This window comes from Anoplopoma fimbria, chromosome 20 (genome assembly GCF_027596085.1).
Source record: "Anoplopoma fimbria isolate UVic2021 breed Golden Eagle Sablefish chromosome 20, Afim_UVic_2022, whole genome shotgun sequence".
NCBI classification, from domain to species: domain Eukaryota; kingdom Metazoa; phylum Chordata; class Actinopteri; order Perciformes; family Anoplopomatidae; genus Anoplopoma; species Anoplopoma fimbria.
The window spans coordinates 6755209-6771391 of NC_072468.1; the positions used below are offsets into that span (position 1 = coordinate 6755209).

At 42.4% G+C, this 16183-nt stretch overlaps 1 protein-coding gene across 1 annotated transcript in view; it reads right to left on the minus strand.

Annotated features, from left to right (window-relative positions):
- Nucleotides 1–15968, minus strand: part of zhx2a (zinc fingers and homeoboxes 2a) — a 29136-nt gene extending 13168 nt beyond the window's left edge. The window contains exon 1 of the mRNA XM_054622476.1: nucleotides 15549–15968. The gene's annotated coding sequence lies outside the window, so the exon portion shown is untranslated. The remainder of the gene's footprint in view (nucleotides 1–15548) is intronic.
- Between the last annotated feature and the right edge of the window lie 215 nt (nucleotides 15969–16183).

Genomic DNA, 16183 nt, shown 5'->3' on the forward strand with positions numbered 1-16183 from the left:
CTGAAGAAGCAGTACCCTGCTTAATGAGTATCTGTTGTTTCATGCTGATGGAGGGAACAAACAGTCGGTGTGTGGAGAAATCCAGAGTACATACAAAGCACAACTATACGCAAATCTAGAGGCAAAAGGGAATAAAAGGCGGTATTGTCAACTGTACCTCGTGTTTTTACACACACACACACGCACACACGCACACACACACACACACACACACGCGCACACACACACACACACACACACGCGAGGTACTTCCACTTCTCAAATGGGAACATGTTTCTTAGTGTTCTATGGCACTAAATTGACTGAATATCTTTGGGGTTTGGACTGTTCGTCAGGCAAAACGAGTGATATGAATATATCAACTTGGACTCTGGCAACTTCACATTTTTCTGACATTTTGCATACTTATCAGATTCATCGATAAATAGTCTGAATAATTGTCAGATTAGTCGATAATGAAAGCCCCAGTTCAACGGCTCTTGTATTTTCTGTCTGCAAAACTGCCAACAATGAAAACATTTCTGGAGTGCCACCCTGAGTATGTTTATTAATGTCTGTTTCTTTCCGTCTCATGTGGTGATGACAAAACAACTATGGATATATTTTGGATAAATTAGAGAACTATTCAGTGATCGGTATGGAAGTTATTGTAATAAATAATGGCACAGGTTTTGTAATACATTAAAATCAAGCGGTTGCACAATTAGGGCAACAACATTAGCAACAATCTGTTAGACCATATGAACTTTGACCACTTCCAACACACACCTGCTATAATTACAGCTTGACAGGGTTACATGGCTTAGACTAGAAGCGTTCAGGTGGCAGCTGTATTTTGCAGACTGAATATGAAAACAATTTGCTTCATGGACCAGCTTGGACAAGTTTTACACAAGGATTTTCTAGTGTCTATTTATGTAAAAAACATTTATCATCACACTTTGATAGCGTAGCTGGTATGCAAATATAAGCAGCTGACAGGCCTGCAGCTGTCGGTAAGACACGTTGTCCTGGGAAATATTGGCTGATCATAAATCAGATTGTGCTGCAGAGTGTGAATAAAGTGAGAAACCAGAGACAAAGCAGCTTCAGATACATATCTTTAAAAAAAGCCAAGAGCAGCTTTTATTTGGGTTCTGCTGAAATGACAACTCCAGGAAGAAAAGCAGTTAAGAAAAGCTGAGTGAGAGTGAGCAGAGGAAAACTTTCCTAGGGTATATTGTAATGAGCGAAAGGAGAGAAGCTTATCTGGCTGAAAAGTCTATTGATATTCTGGAGGCCTCATGCAGAAGCTCCACTCTCATATTCAGAGGAGTTAAAATCAAATGAGTCGATGCAGCAGCGGTGCTCTCCTATCAAGACTTAATGAGGTTCCTTAAAACCAAGTCAGCACAGAGGACAAGGGAAAGTCCTCTACCAAATTAAAATCTCCTGTACACAACACTACTTATATATGCGATCGTTACGAGTAAATATTGACAGAAGAAATAAGTTTAACCCCACCAAACAAAGATCCTACTTCACAGAAGGATCATATTCAATCCTGTATAGTTACACTGTAAAAGGGTGGGGCTACAGTAAATATGCCAAAAGTAAGTCATCTTGGCATGCTAGTATTGTACTTTGTAGTCACGCCAAAGTGGTGGCGTTGTACCCTTCCAGGCTCGAAGGCTGTCGTTCGCTAGTCGACTCATTGTCCTGAGATATCTCAACTCCTCATACAGCCCACTGAGGCATCATTAGAATGCAGACTCATTGCCATGGTGTCGCTATAGCAACCGTGGACGAAGAGCTGCAGTCAAGTAGCTGCTACATCCATGTCACTGACAGAGACTGTATATACAGTGACGACCATTACACCCATGTTTGTTCTTTTTAGAGACAAAAAACCTCCCAATAATCCTCAGGAAAACAGAAATCGTGCTTTGAAAGCCTGGGAAATCCCATTCCTGCAGAGTGGTGGGGTGCATCTGGGAGGTTTCTTCAACTTCACCCACTGAACGTAAATTAAGAAGTTCAAGGACAAATTACAAGGAGAAGAAAAAACCCTTTATCCAGATTAATCAGAGCTAGTTGTGAAGAGCACATATAAACTATTTCTTAAAAACTGGCTCAGCGAAAAGGACACACGAGGTTGTACTTATAACCAAACATAATTTATGAAACTATGGTAACTCAAATGAACAATGGAGTGTGCAGATCAGAAAAGTCAGTAATGAAGAACAAGCATGGATGAGAGTCATGTGTGCTGTGGAGGTGTTGAAGGTGCAAATCAAAACGATAATCATGCAGAGTGCATGTCAGCTGTAGCAAGGGAGAGAGAGATAATGAGCACGTGGACCAGCCTGTATAGCCTGATAGCCCAGGTGAGCTTTATCAAGCTGACGACCCTCCTTTTTCAGCCAACTGCCTGCTGCGGTTGGCCAGGAGAGCCTCCAAGACGGTGGGAGGGGTGTCACACTCAGGTAACAAGCTTCCTGATTATCCTACTAACCATTTATGGGAACTGTATAGATAAAGGCCGTTAACACTGCAGCTTTCTTATTCTGCCACTCATTATCCCCCCCCGTCCCTCAAATCTGCCAAAAATCCAACAATGTAGCCACCATCTGGTAAGAAGGAGAGATGCTGGAAGGAGCTGGAGATGCACCTGTCAGCTGCATCTGAAGTGGCACTAAATACGACCTGCTGAACTTCTGCTGCATCACTGCTGACACAGCCTGAGCACTTTCTGACTGTGAGCACAACGGAAGAGAGAAAACTGTAGCTAGACTTTTTTGTTTTTCCTACTGGTGCGTTGAACTCACACAAGCACAGGGAAAGAGGATTTCCCTTTATGCAACGTCTTTGGCCGTGGTTACACTCCCACGTCTTTGCAATGTGACTTTTGTGTACAAATTTGCTAGATTGGAGCTCAGTTGTGCTTGAAAGTGAATATGTCCTTGCATGTTTGGATGAGAAAAGTTGGTAACCACGGCCTCTACTTATAATAACTTCATCTATTAGTAAGCTGGAAATGCAACTGCTAAAAAGTGTCTGGGTGACATCAGACACTGATTTGCATATTAACCCTCTGAACCCTAAAACCTGTCGGCGGAGTTGAAAACATATTTCTTAAACAACCGCCAAAAAAAATACCGTTTGTCACAGCCAGAAGCTGTAAAAACTGATATTATCGTCAGATATTCAAATTTCCGACGGCCCTTGAACACATCGTGTGTGACGAATGCCGTAAAAAGCAACCAAAATCTAATTTAAAATGGTGCTATTTCTAAATCATCAAAATCACTGTAATCTACGACTCTACTTTTCAATTTTTTTTGCCCAAAATAAACCATTTGCACTAACCAGATTCTGTAAAATTATAAAATGACAAAAAATGTGAAACTTCGACTGAACTGCAGGCTGCTTAGCATAGTAGAGAGGGTTGTAAATATGTAAATAATTGAATATCTATCGCCGTTGAGACTAAATACTTGTGGGCACTTGGAAAAATGTTGGATATATAGATACTTATATAGATCCATTTTTGTCCTGTGTTTAAATCTGACTTAAATAAATGCCTATTGAACATGACAGATTTTGAGCAGAGGCAGGCTCAGAAACAGGCACATTATCTTACACAACATAAACACGCACAGCTCTGCAATTTGAGGTGTTGCAGTCGAATTAAACTCGTGTTGGCTGACTGTCTCAAACAAAGAGAAAAGCCTGTGCAAAGAGAGCTGAACGCTGAGGACACACTGGCTCCAAGATCCTCCTCTTCTCTTTACTTTATCAGGAGAGCAGGCAGCAGGAGAGGGGCCGCTCTCCTGCTGCCTGCTCTGAAGCACCGCATGCCATCAAGGAAACGATAACTGGTACAGTGTGTGAATAATAACCATGGCAATGAATTAGTCCAATCAACAGTCACGGTAACTTAAACAAAAAACACTTAGAATAACCTTACTGCCAGGTTTAATCTCATGTATAAAAAAAAAAAGAATCATCTGGTGTCCCTGAGAGACAAATTTGTATTTAGTTCGTTTGGTTGTAAACATCTCAGCTGTGGAGCTGAAAGAAATGTGCTTAAACAAAGGTTTCAGACTGCAATCTGAGCTTTTACCATAATTACTTTCCCTTTATTTCCATTACAAACCATAATTGCACTCGACTCAGCAGCTTTCATAACCAGGGTCAAACAGTCAGTCTCCCACTTTTCGTTAGTGTGTCTAACCTAGTCAGCCAGTTAGCGTCTGTGTGCACAGTGAGCTCTGTGCTGGAGCCACAAACTCCCTACTGTCTGGATGCTCATTAAACTTGTATGAAGACCGAGCCTGGCAGCCCCTTGCCTGCCAGTCTGTCTGTACTTTCCAGTCGTCTGGCTGGCTGTCTGTCTGATTGGTGCATTATATTAGTGGAGCCATTTTTCTGAAGGAGTTACGTTTAATGCTGCCATGCAGCAAATACATTTACCAGCCTTGGCAGTAATCAGTTTAGTCTACACACTGGCATATATACTGTAGGGGAAAATCAATACAAATCCTGATTAACCAGATGATCTAACACAACAGAACGATAGTGGTGCTATAGGAAGGATATCCATCCAAACAACATTGAGAAGAGGATGAACAGATGAGTCACAGCAGCAGTCTCCACTCAGCTCCTATTTCTGTGCATCATTGATGTACACTCAAAGTGTAGTGGGGGGGATGACTCAGGCTTTGCTCTCTTAAACTGGAAGTTCGGAGAAGCAGCGTGGCGTTCAGTTTCAGATATCCTCTAATTAACCCCGTGCTAACTTTCACTGGATAAACTTACGGTAGTTACTCACTAGAGTAACTACCGTACCTGTGGCTCAGAGGTTCAGGTAAGAGGCTGGAGCTCTATCTTCAGAGACACACTAGTAAGGAAAGCAGATGTGAGGTTAGGAAGGCTTGTCCATGCATGAAGATATGTAGGGCAACAAGTGCACACTGCTGATATGATTAACAGTAAATACAAAATGATGTAATGCAGCCAGCCAGACTGATCAGGAGCACTTGAGTCTCTTGCAGTGCCATGCACTAAGGCCATTATGATTTCTGCGATGCAGTAAATACGGAAGGCAGAATTTGATGATTATAAAAAACTGAATCAGCTTTTAAGACTGAATATCTTGGAATTTCTCTACCATTAGAAGCATTTGTTTTCCAGCACCTAAGCTGAATGAATAGGGACTTTTTTTTTACTGTGTTTTAGGTTTATTTACAAGCACGCTGCTTCTCTCTCTGTCAGTGATTCATCTCCACACCGAAATACACATCACATCACAGTGGCCAGGTGGCTAGTTTGGGTCACACTACACGACTTTAGGTCTGTTATCCACTCACCAATAACTTTTAGAGCTTTCACAGACAGTACTGGTGGTACAGCAATACATCTTGTAGCACATTGAGAGGGCCAGCGTGCCCTTCTCACTCTTGGTTATAACATTAGAACGCAGCAATTATTAACCCTCAACTAACAAATTATAACGGGGTAAAACACCAAAGCACACAACAATTTGTGACACAAAACAATTTGTAAAACTAATAATTGTACATTTGCAAATTTACACCGCTGAACTGCATGCTGGGTATTGTTATAGTTCCTAGCTTGTAGCATCATAATATAACAATCTGTTAACGGCTGGGAGAGGCTGCACATTTGAGAACAGAAAAGGGAGATGGAGGATAAAGAAAGAGAGACCAGCGATACACCAGAAGAAATTAAAGTGTTTTAACAATGCGAGGTAGCCACTGCCTCCTCAGATTAGAGTTCGTCAGTAGCACCAGTGAAACCGTGCAGCCAAAGGGTCAGACAATACTTGAAGAGGCATATGCTCGAGGCACTGCATATGACAGGAAAAGTAAGCAGTGGAGAGACATTTTTACTATGTGCATTGTGCAGTCTGCACAATGCGACTTGTTTACATTCTGCGACTGTGTCATGCATTCTGATTTAATGTGAAACTGCCAAAATCTTAAAAAAATACAGTGATATAACAAGAAAATGCGAGAATCTTAAAAAAATCCTGTGAAACAGATTTTTGGTCAAACCGCCCAGGACTGGCCCCAGATCTGAGGCAAATTGGCGACGGGTCGGTGCTCGCAGTTCAAAGACGCAAGCTGAGAGGCTCGTCAACGCATCAACTAGCAGGCTAAATATCTGACCTGTCAGTGAGCGACAGCCAACCGGAGCGCAAGGCATGTGATGAGGGGAAAGCTAGGGGGGAGGGTTGTTAAATCAACCAAAATACGGAGGAATACGACACCAACAGCTAAATTCAAAGTACTTTAGTTTACAAAAAAAATGTATGATTTATTTTACAACTGTATTGAACCACTTTCTAAGATACAAAAAATAGTGAAATGTTGTGTCACATCAAAATCATTGATATTCATTAAAGTTGGAATATTTTCTTAAATATTCTTAAATTTCAATTATCCACAACATGATTAAACGCCTTTTCTGATGACAAAATCTGTTTAAATCCGAATTCAGAAAAATTAAAAAACAGAAAACACAGAATTTGGAAAAAAATAAAACTGGATTTCATAAGTCCCTCGCCATGCAAGGCCTGAAATGTAGAGACACAGCCAACCGAGTGCCAGAGTTCTCCGGCAGGCAGTGGTTTCAAACACAAAGGCATATGGATTGCAACCTCTGTGGCTCCTGCACTTGAAGCCATGCATGAAGTACAAACCAGCCAGTAACACCAGGGCTCTAAAATAACGAGCACGACGTGACAAGTGGGCAACATAAAAACCACAAGATGAAGAAACACTCGAGTGCAAAAGTGACATGACTTTTTCTAACTAAAACTTTGAAGCTTGAACAAACACTCTATAGCACGAGAAACAAAAACATATTGCAAAGGGGGAGTGAAAACGCTCCTCTTTTTTGGCACTGGTGTAAGGGATAAGTTTTCCCTCCTGACTGCTTGGTCCACAAGCCAGCCACTGCAGTGAGGGAGGACAGTGTGTCTGAGCTGTGTGGGTGAGGAGAAGCACCACCACCATTAATACAGCGTGTCCCAGCAGGAGTGGAAGAGGCGGAATTTCGGACCGTCACAGAATTGATTTAAATCTCATCACGCGGCTACTCTAGAGCAAAGCAGTGCTGCACTGTGTTTGAGAGCTTGGCATGTTCTGCATAGCAACAGAGCAGCGCTACTTTTGCTGGGCTGGGATAAAGACTAAATGTCGACAAATGATGGGAATGGTTGTTTTGTCACTTGAGCCCAACCTGTGCTAGATTTATAAGGGTCGATGCCAATACTGAGTGGTAAAAAAAAGAAAAATAATTGTATCACATATTATAGGGTTATTTTTTTTAACATACAGACATAACATATATAAATAAAAACATAGAATAACAATTGCTTGCATGAATGCTAAAAAGGTTATTTCCCCCATTTTTTTCCTTTTTATTTACAGTTGAGAAATAATCTTCATAACTCTCTGGGGACTAAAACAATTGCAGTCAGTGTTTGCAATATTACACACCCCTCAGCGTTTGCGACGAGTTGCCAAACTTTCTCCTTGAAGAATAAGAAATCACTGCTGTGACCTTATTCAATCTACTGACAAAGTGACCTATATACAGTGTGATGGAAATACTGTCAAGCAGACTACACTATATTGGATCAAGAATCCAGTCTTCCATTAATTCTGGTTCACGTAACATTGAACACAGACACTAGTCTCACGTTGTTAGACCGGTCTCACTGAACAACACACAGGCGCACCGTCACACAAACACAAAGGGCAAGCTATAAAAATATCCAAGTGTCACCCACTCTGCTGCTGATGGTTGTGTTACTATGGTAACACTGTAACCAACAGAAACGGTACGTGTATGCACTCGTATCCACGAGCCGAAACCCAGCAGAGGTCAATCAGTGTCACGACAGCAGCGATGTTTAAAATCCAGCTCAGCTTCACTTTTTCTGGAAGTTGGTAAGGTTCCCCATATAACTTATTTTGTACACGTTAAAAAATATATTTTACACTCAGAAAGACATAAACAGAAAGACAAAAAACATTACGCACCGCATCCTCATCTGAATGTATTTCCTAATTTTGCAGTCAGCGACATTTCAACATTTGGGCTCAGAATCTGCGTTGCCTACACAACATCAGGTGCTGATGTGTATCCAACATGCATACTCTCATGGAACATGCAAGGCTGTCTCCAATCAGTTTGTTTCTGCAACCCCATATAAACACACATAGTGACCCCATGATGAAGGGCCAACACGTCAGCGAGCATTCACTTGATCCCAGGGCGGCGAGCGGGAATGATAAACAGATGGGGTGCGGGGCTGAATTTCATTACAGCAATCGGAGTAACACAGGGGTTAAGCGCCCCTCTCGAACATTTTTTATTTAGCTTCCATGATAATGGCCCCCCTTTGACTTGAATTTACTGTCCTATTTGCGCTCCCCCTGTCCAGCTCTATGCTCCTCTCTTTCACTCTCCCTAATGGCGTAATTCACAGACAGACAGCCACACCGATAACAGAACATTGTTCTCCCACAAAAGCCTTGTTCTCCACCATATTAACTTTTAAGAGCTTAACCACAAAAACACTCTTTGTTTGAACAAGGTAAAATGTGAGTTTTCAGTTACACTAAATGCACTGAAGTAATCTCCCTCACCCAACCAGCAGCCTCCAAATTAGGTCAACAACGACAAGGGACACGATATGGGTTCTGAAAAACTTCAGTCCAATAGTTACCGCATTGTAATCACTGCTAATGCAAAGTGAAATAATGTATAAGTTAAACATATCCTATTGCTGCATGCGTTTTATAAAGTACATCATTTACATGTGTGTGTATGCATGAGAGGGAGGGAGGGATGTATGTCACAAGTCCAAACGGTAACGCTCTTTATTTTGTTTGTTAGAGTCTCAGCGAGCATTCACTGCTTCTGTGCTGCCAGATTTCCAACCTGTCAATCTCTGCCTTCCCTGCAGTGGGTGGGGCTTGTGAATTGTCTCCGGACTCTCCTCATTGGCCTCATGCTGGGAGGGGTGTGTCTGTGCTGTGCCAGCGGCTGACGTGGTGCAGTGCAGGAGGACTTTTATTAAGCGCTCTCTCTCTCTCCTTTCTCACCCCCTTTCCTTTTTTCCAAACTTGAAATTTGGAGGACACAGTCAGATGGGAAAAGGGGAGCTATTCCACACACACACATGCTCACACAAGCATGAACGGTCTTCATGACATACCGACACGGATTGTCTGCAAGGGTGTGAAACTAACTTTCTCGACAGATGCATGTAGTGGTGATTATGTTCAGAATTTCACCAGAGCATCCAATTCAAACTTTTAAGTTCTAAAAGACTGCAGCGGCGAAAAAAGAAATGAGGCCTTCGACTGGTGATGTATACGGGATAGTTTGATACATGTTTACACATTCAGAAGAACACAACTGTACAAACTGCTTTGCACCCGTAGACTTAGATAATACTAATGCAGCAATGAAGCAGAGGAATCTTTAATAAAATACACTGCTTATGAAATGACAACTGCAGATACTAATGGTGGGGTCGGGTGCACCTGCTCTTACTCTCTCACACACACGCGCGCACACACACACACACACATGCACCATGCAGTCTCTCACTCCTTGGCTGTCTCTTGTTTGTCATTCACACCGCTTTGACATTCTGTCTCTTGTCTCTTCTTGCTTTTCTTTGAAACGCTCTGGCTCTCTCTGTGTTTACGGTTTCCTTGCAACACTTCTAGTTTTGTTGGAGTTCCGACATGTTAAGCACCACAGACGTATCCTTAAATTCTGCATCATTCTACTGCAATTTTCCGTTAAGATTTCCATGTGCGCAAACTGGTGACACCATCTTTAGTAGAATAACAGAAAATGGGGATTGCCTTAGGTGACACATTAAACCATCAAGAGCATTGTGACCTTTGGTGTGCTTAACCTGGAAATGGCGCTGCTTGGGTTTCCAGGAATCCAACTAGGTCCTGAGCTAGCAAATAGCAACCGTTAACGCTAAAAACTGACAAACTGAAAAAATTGCTTTTATAGGTTATGGTGCATGTTGGCCTTTAGCCTCCATCTGCTTCTCATTCCTGTCTTCCTCTCTTGTCTTCTCTCGCACAGAGTAACTCAGCTGTCCTATTCTCGTCTCTCTCAGACATCACATACTCTCTCTCATACAGTGTTGATCTCACGCTCTCTCTCCTTCTGTCCCCATGTAACCCTTCAGCTCTGCCTCTCTAATTGCATCCTTCCCTCCATCACGCTCTCCCTCTCAGCCCCACCTACAGGTGATGAGCTCATCTCCGTGGTTGCCTTAGTCACCTAACAACACGTCTGAAGAGCCGGTGGAGGCGCCGCGGCAGAGAGAGGACCTGAACGGAAAACACTGGAACAAAGCACAGCGTAGATGTTGGTGATGTCATCACAGAGCCCAGCTGAGCACGACAGGCCATGATGACAACAACCTCCATCCTCCAGCCCGTGATGACTCATTCCAGTGTCTCACAAAGAGAACGGACAGCCATTATATATCTCGGGATCGGATGTGGAAGTGAGATGTGCGGTCAGGAAATGCTGGATGTTCCTGATGAATGTGAAAACAAGAACTCCTAAAACCCACCATAGATCTGCTGGCACAGCTCTAAAAATAACAGCCACACATCATGAATTTAAGAGGTCTGGACTTAATAGAAACACAAAAATATAAGACCAATACATTTCGTTTCCCTTGCAGCATACAGTACAGTGTCGCTGTCAGTAAAGCCTAAACAAGTAGTGAGTAATCGAAGTACAAAATTCAATATACACTGTATACTCCTAAAATCAACCCCTCTGGGCTCGACATTATCACTAAACTCTGTGTTCAGGCAAGTGCATTGCCTCATGCAGTTACATGATGGGTAAGTGAAAAATAAATGCCATCTTTATTTTGTAAGCCGATTATAAGATATTCAGTTATATATTCAACCTTGAGATTGGCAATAATGCTTTCTAGTCAGTAATCCCTGATAATGCTACGCTGTGAACAACAAATCTTTGTTGAAAACATCTGGAGTGCTGGTTAATGTTAGATGTTAGCTGTTTGCAGCCGGTGGGCAGCACAGTCCTGCTTGGCGAAATATAACAGCGCTAAACGCTAACTCTGACCGAGATTGCATTTAGTTGTATTATGATGCGTTCAAGCACCATTCTGTTAAGCTAAGTATTGGGGGGGAAATAGATTATAACGCCTGAGGTATTCAAATTGAATCTTGCAAATTTTGATTTTGAAAAGAAACTTGAATAATGTAGATGTTTGAAAGAGATTTTTTCACAGCATATAAAAAGATATTACAGAGGATTATGACCCGTGTAATTTCCTAACACTAGCTCTTTGCATCTTATATTACAAAATTTGAACTACTAAGGCCAAGCTTCTGTAGAAAGCAACCAGAGTTGGTGATTGTTGGAATAGTGACTTTTCCAAGAACGTTTTGATGAGTTTTACTTTGTTTCCGTCAAGTTTAAATGAAGTACATTTCACAGTGATCAGCAGGCTGAAGTTACTGTTATGTGGTAAACCTGCATCACAAGTCCCAATGCACTGTTTCTGCTCTTTTACAAAGAAAGCTGATGAGTTTGTTTGTTCATAAACAATTGTTAGCATAGCTATACTAACGCTATGCTAAGGCTATGCTATATAGTCTGGCTGTCGTTCAGTGATGGACTGCTAACGCTAGATAGAAAATAATAATTGGAACCCCTCCGTTGATCATCACATTAATATTTCTATTACTTTAATCAGGTTATTTGGGCATTGAGAACTAAGCAGCAGCTTCCTGTAAGTCTCTGAAACTGAAACATTAGCTAACGCAACGCTTGCTCAGCGGCTAAAGGGAGGACTGAGAGCTGGATCAGGATCAACTTAGATGTTATCTGATATCTTCAGCTTTAATAGTCAGCTGTGACTTACCAGCAGTTTGTCATGGTTACCAAAAATGGAAAACTATATAACAATCGTCCCTCATATAATATAATGACCCTTTAGCATGAGTGACACTGACTAGTATAATGGAAATGATTTTAACACTTAATGTGAACTACAGAAATTTGGTCTTGATTTGTAGACGCAGATTAACTTTGTATTTGTCTGTAAGTAAAATAGTGATAAAGTATTTGTCAGTTGCAGTTGAGCTCATGGCTCAAATACTGGACAGCTATAACTTAAGCAGCACACACGCATCGTTTCTCACACCTTACTGAAAAAGGACTCTCTGCTACCTGCCCACTTAAATTTACCAAAAAACAAACAGACTTTGTCAATGTTTACTGTCAATCCTCTGCCTCAGGTTAGTTGGAGTAAGCAGTCAGAAATTGGCTTGGGTAATTTCAATAGTTCTCCCTGGCACGATTGACACATGCAACATCTAGCACCAGTAAGATGACTGTCAAGTATCAGATCTCACACATCATTTCAATGAAGGATATTTGACTGTAGTGCACTTTCCTTGCTGTCAGCCCATACCAATGGTTTCTATTTAAATGAATCTGACAGACTGAGTCTTGTTCATTTTCCACCATCTGACAACAGTAAATGAATAAGCGCCTCTAGGAACAAATAGAGCGGATCACCTCACAGCTGGATGTTTTGGCTGTGACATTCTAAGAGGTCACAGAACATTGAGAAACACTGCATGGTTGAGCAAGATGGGAAAACTAGGCGATTCAATGAGAGCAATTTATCGTTTATGCCACGTCTTCAAAAATAATAGCTGCCAAATTCCCTACTGTAATCAAACCAAATTACTTTAGGGTTTTCAGAAAATCTCTCCTTACTCTTTTTGCTGCTGTCACAGTGTAGTGATGATGGGACAATCACTGATGTTATGGACAACAAGGTAGGGTAAGAACATCTGTGCATTTCTCTAATCCCTTGAGCAACACTGAGAATAACAATTTCCCTTTTTTTTTTTTTTTTTTTTTTTTTTTTTTTTAAAACAAAGCCTTAATCTTGCATCTGTCAAACTGTAAAAACAATTCAGTAATGTCCTATATACCCAACACTGGACAACAAAAGGGATTTTAAATTGTTATCCTTTATATTCTAGTACTCTGACCTGGTAACGGGCAACTTGTTTGGGTAAACAAAGAACTTTTATTTCATTTAGGTGGATTAATTAAATATATACACATTTTCTATACAACTATTGTTGTTTGTATTCCCTACTTCCTTCTGTTAAAAAGCTTGGCTACAAAATACGCTAAGCAACTGTGTGTGATTTGAAATATGACGGTTTACTTTTATCAACACAAATTCTTTGATTATTCAGTCACCAATAAAAGCGGGCCGGTTGTCATTCTAAATTATATAAAATGATCTGTGATTTGACAGATCACACGTGGGAACCATGTGAAGAACAAACATGAGCAGCATGTCTACTCACATGGAAAGAGCAAGAGTGCATGGCTTAGTGAGCGAAGCCAAGTTTATACCCAGAGGAATTGCCGGTAACGGGTATGACAGGGGGGTTAACTGCACTGTGATCAAAACCACTTACATCTTTTACGGAGTGGGCTCCGTTGGGCTGTTGATCAAGGAATGTTTAGAAATACATCATAGTAGGTCATCCCAGTATGAGGGGGATGCCGTGTAATGAACAAGATATTTCATCAGACACACAGTAAGAATGTGAATACAGTCTGGGTGAAAGCTTTACTTAGAAAAGCAGCATCCATAACAGATACTGAATTATTACTTGCCCACCTGTAGGGACTGAGTGTGTAGACCTGTCAGAGGTCTGAAACTGTACACAGGTGAACGGGTGTACTGACTTACAGCATGGTAAATCTGTGTCAGGGACTGTTTATCACAACCGGCAATATGTGAGATATGAAATGCTTCTTTAATCTCACCGTGCTGTCAGAGTCAATATATTGTATCCGGCTGTGGGAGCCGGAGTGTCTCTGTTCTTGTAGTAGTCATGTGTTGATTTTTCCGTGCATATCATTTTCTTATTTTGTATCATCATCATCCTCACCAATATTTATGTGGACATATTGGGACAGACTTTAATCAAACCATTGTTATGTCCATAGAATGCAATTCAGAACAGAAATTAAGTGAAATGCATTTTAACATTTAAATGTATTTAATGTGGATGGGCCTAGTAATGCACAATACATTTGATATGGACAGTGTCAGCACCAATACCCATCTAGGGTATTTTGGTATCCAGGGGACAATTGTTTTACTTGATTGTATTTAATTCTACTGTGGGTGTTAATCTGCCAAAATGATGTCAAATCTCCAAAAAGCAAAAAGACAACATATGTGGGGCTCAAAGAGAATGAACTCAGGTCTGATTGACACTTCTAACTCCCAACATATTGGAAAGTTTGTGAATTCACTGTGACTTTAAAGAAACTTTACATCATGATCTTCCAAAAATAAACCTTTATGACATAGAAACTTATATTAAATGTACTGTTACATAACAGTGATGGAATAAACTAGAAGACCAGGTGGGAGATGATATACATTGGCCTACAAAGGGCAAGCAGAATTCCCCAGTTTAAAGTATCACGACTGCGTTTAAAATGACGGCATATATATATATATATATATATATATATATATATATATTCATACATGTTGGGTGACTATCTTTCAGCGCAGGACAACATGTAGGATGCAAAACAATGAAATAAAGCAAACTACCACTTTCCCTTTAAAAGGTTTTACCGGGTTAACTAAGGACACATTTCCCCCCAGGGCACTGGGTTCATTGTCAAAGTTGATATTCCTAATAATAAAAGCAGCACGCCTGACTTTCCACAGCAGTAACACGCCTACTGCACCGGGAGGATATAGGTCCGCTCCCGTCTGTCTGCATGCGGTAAAAGCCGTGGTCTCGGAGGGGAGGAGGAGGCATCACCACGGGTAACGCTACGCCTACATCACACAGGCTCCCAAATCAAAGTCTATAAACAACGTCGGACTCCAAAAGTTGTATCCAAACCTCCGCACGGCTGAATGCGAGCGGGCACGCCGGCAGCGGTGCGGAGTTTAGCGGACGTTTCCCCCTCCATCCGGCCAACCCCGAGATGTGACAGTGGGGCGCAGAAAAACACTCTCCCCAAATGTTCCCCCCCTCTCGCCATCGACGTAACAACATGTCGGCAAAGGACGGCCATGTTTTGCTGGTTATGTCGACACGGGGAGGAGGAAAAGTAGACACGGTGTTTCTCCGCGCTGCCTTCTCCCACCGCGGCGTGCACGTACCGAAGTGAAACTCACAACACGGGGGGAGAGAAAACCACCGATTAACTGGTGGACCGACACATTGTTTCGGCACGCAGGTGTAAACGGCGGAGGTGGGCAAAAGTTAGCGCGGCTAGACAAGTTAAAATATTTACACAGACGCGTGTGGGTGTTTGGGAGACACGCAGAGGGGCACAAAAAAACAACTACATGCGGGTTTAAGTTGGGGGACTTTTGAGGGAGGAGGGGAGGTGTGGGGGGGGCGTTAGAAAAACAGAGGAGTTGATCCGTTTCTTACCTGCCCCGATGTTTTGGCGCGGTGCTCAGGTAGCGCGATACAATCCCAAAAGCGACTAGTAAACAAGAAACGAGGAGGACCCGGGCTAAACGCTGCGGCGGCGGTCCGGTAACCACGCAGACAACAGGCGACAGGAAAGAGAACATCGGCGATCACAAGGAGGATCTACGCCAAAAGCCACATGATCGCCGACGTCAGAGTACGTATTTGCATGCCGCACCGGAGCGCCGGTGTCCGTCCACAGCGGGTCCATAGTGTCGCTGCCGTGAAAAGTTTCAGAAACGGGGCCGAGCAAAGTGGAACAACTCGGCTTCCAGACGGCGGCGGCAGCACCGGAGGCTCCGTGAAGCATGCCTGCTGCGTGGAAACATGAATGAACGGCGCCGTGTTGCAGTCAACTTGTCCCGCTGCTGATGCCTGCCTGCCTCTCCGCTCGGAGCTAATTGAATATTAAAGTATCAGAAGGGGCGTTTGTTACCCACAGAGGCCCCGCCCACCCCTCTTTCTCTCCCCTCGTTTTCCCCCTCTGTATGCATGTGCATGTGATGCTAGGTGAGGAGTTGCTGCAGTGCTTTCTCAAGTGGGAGCAGGTCTGCAGGGGAGGGGAGGGCCTGCACACATCCCCGCCTTTCATC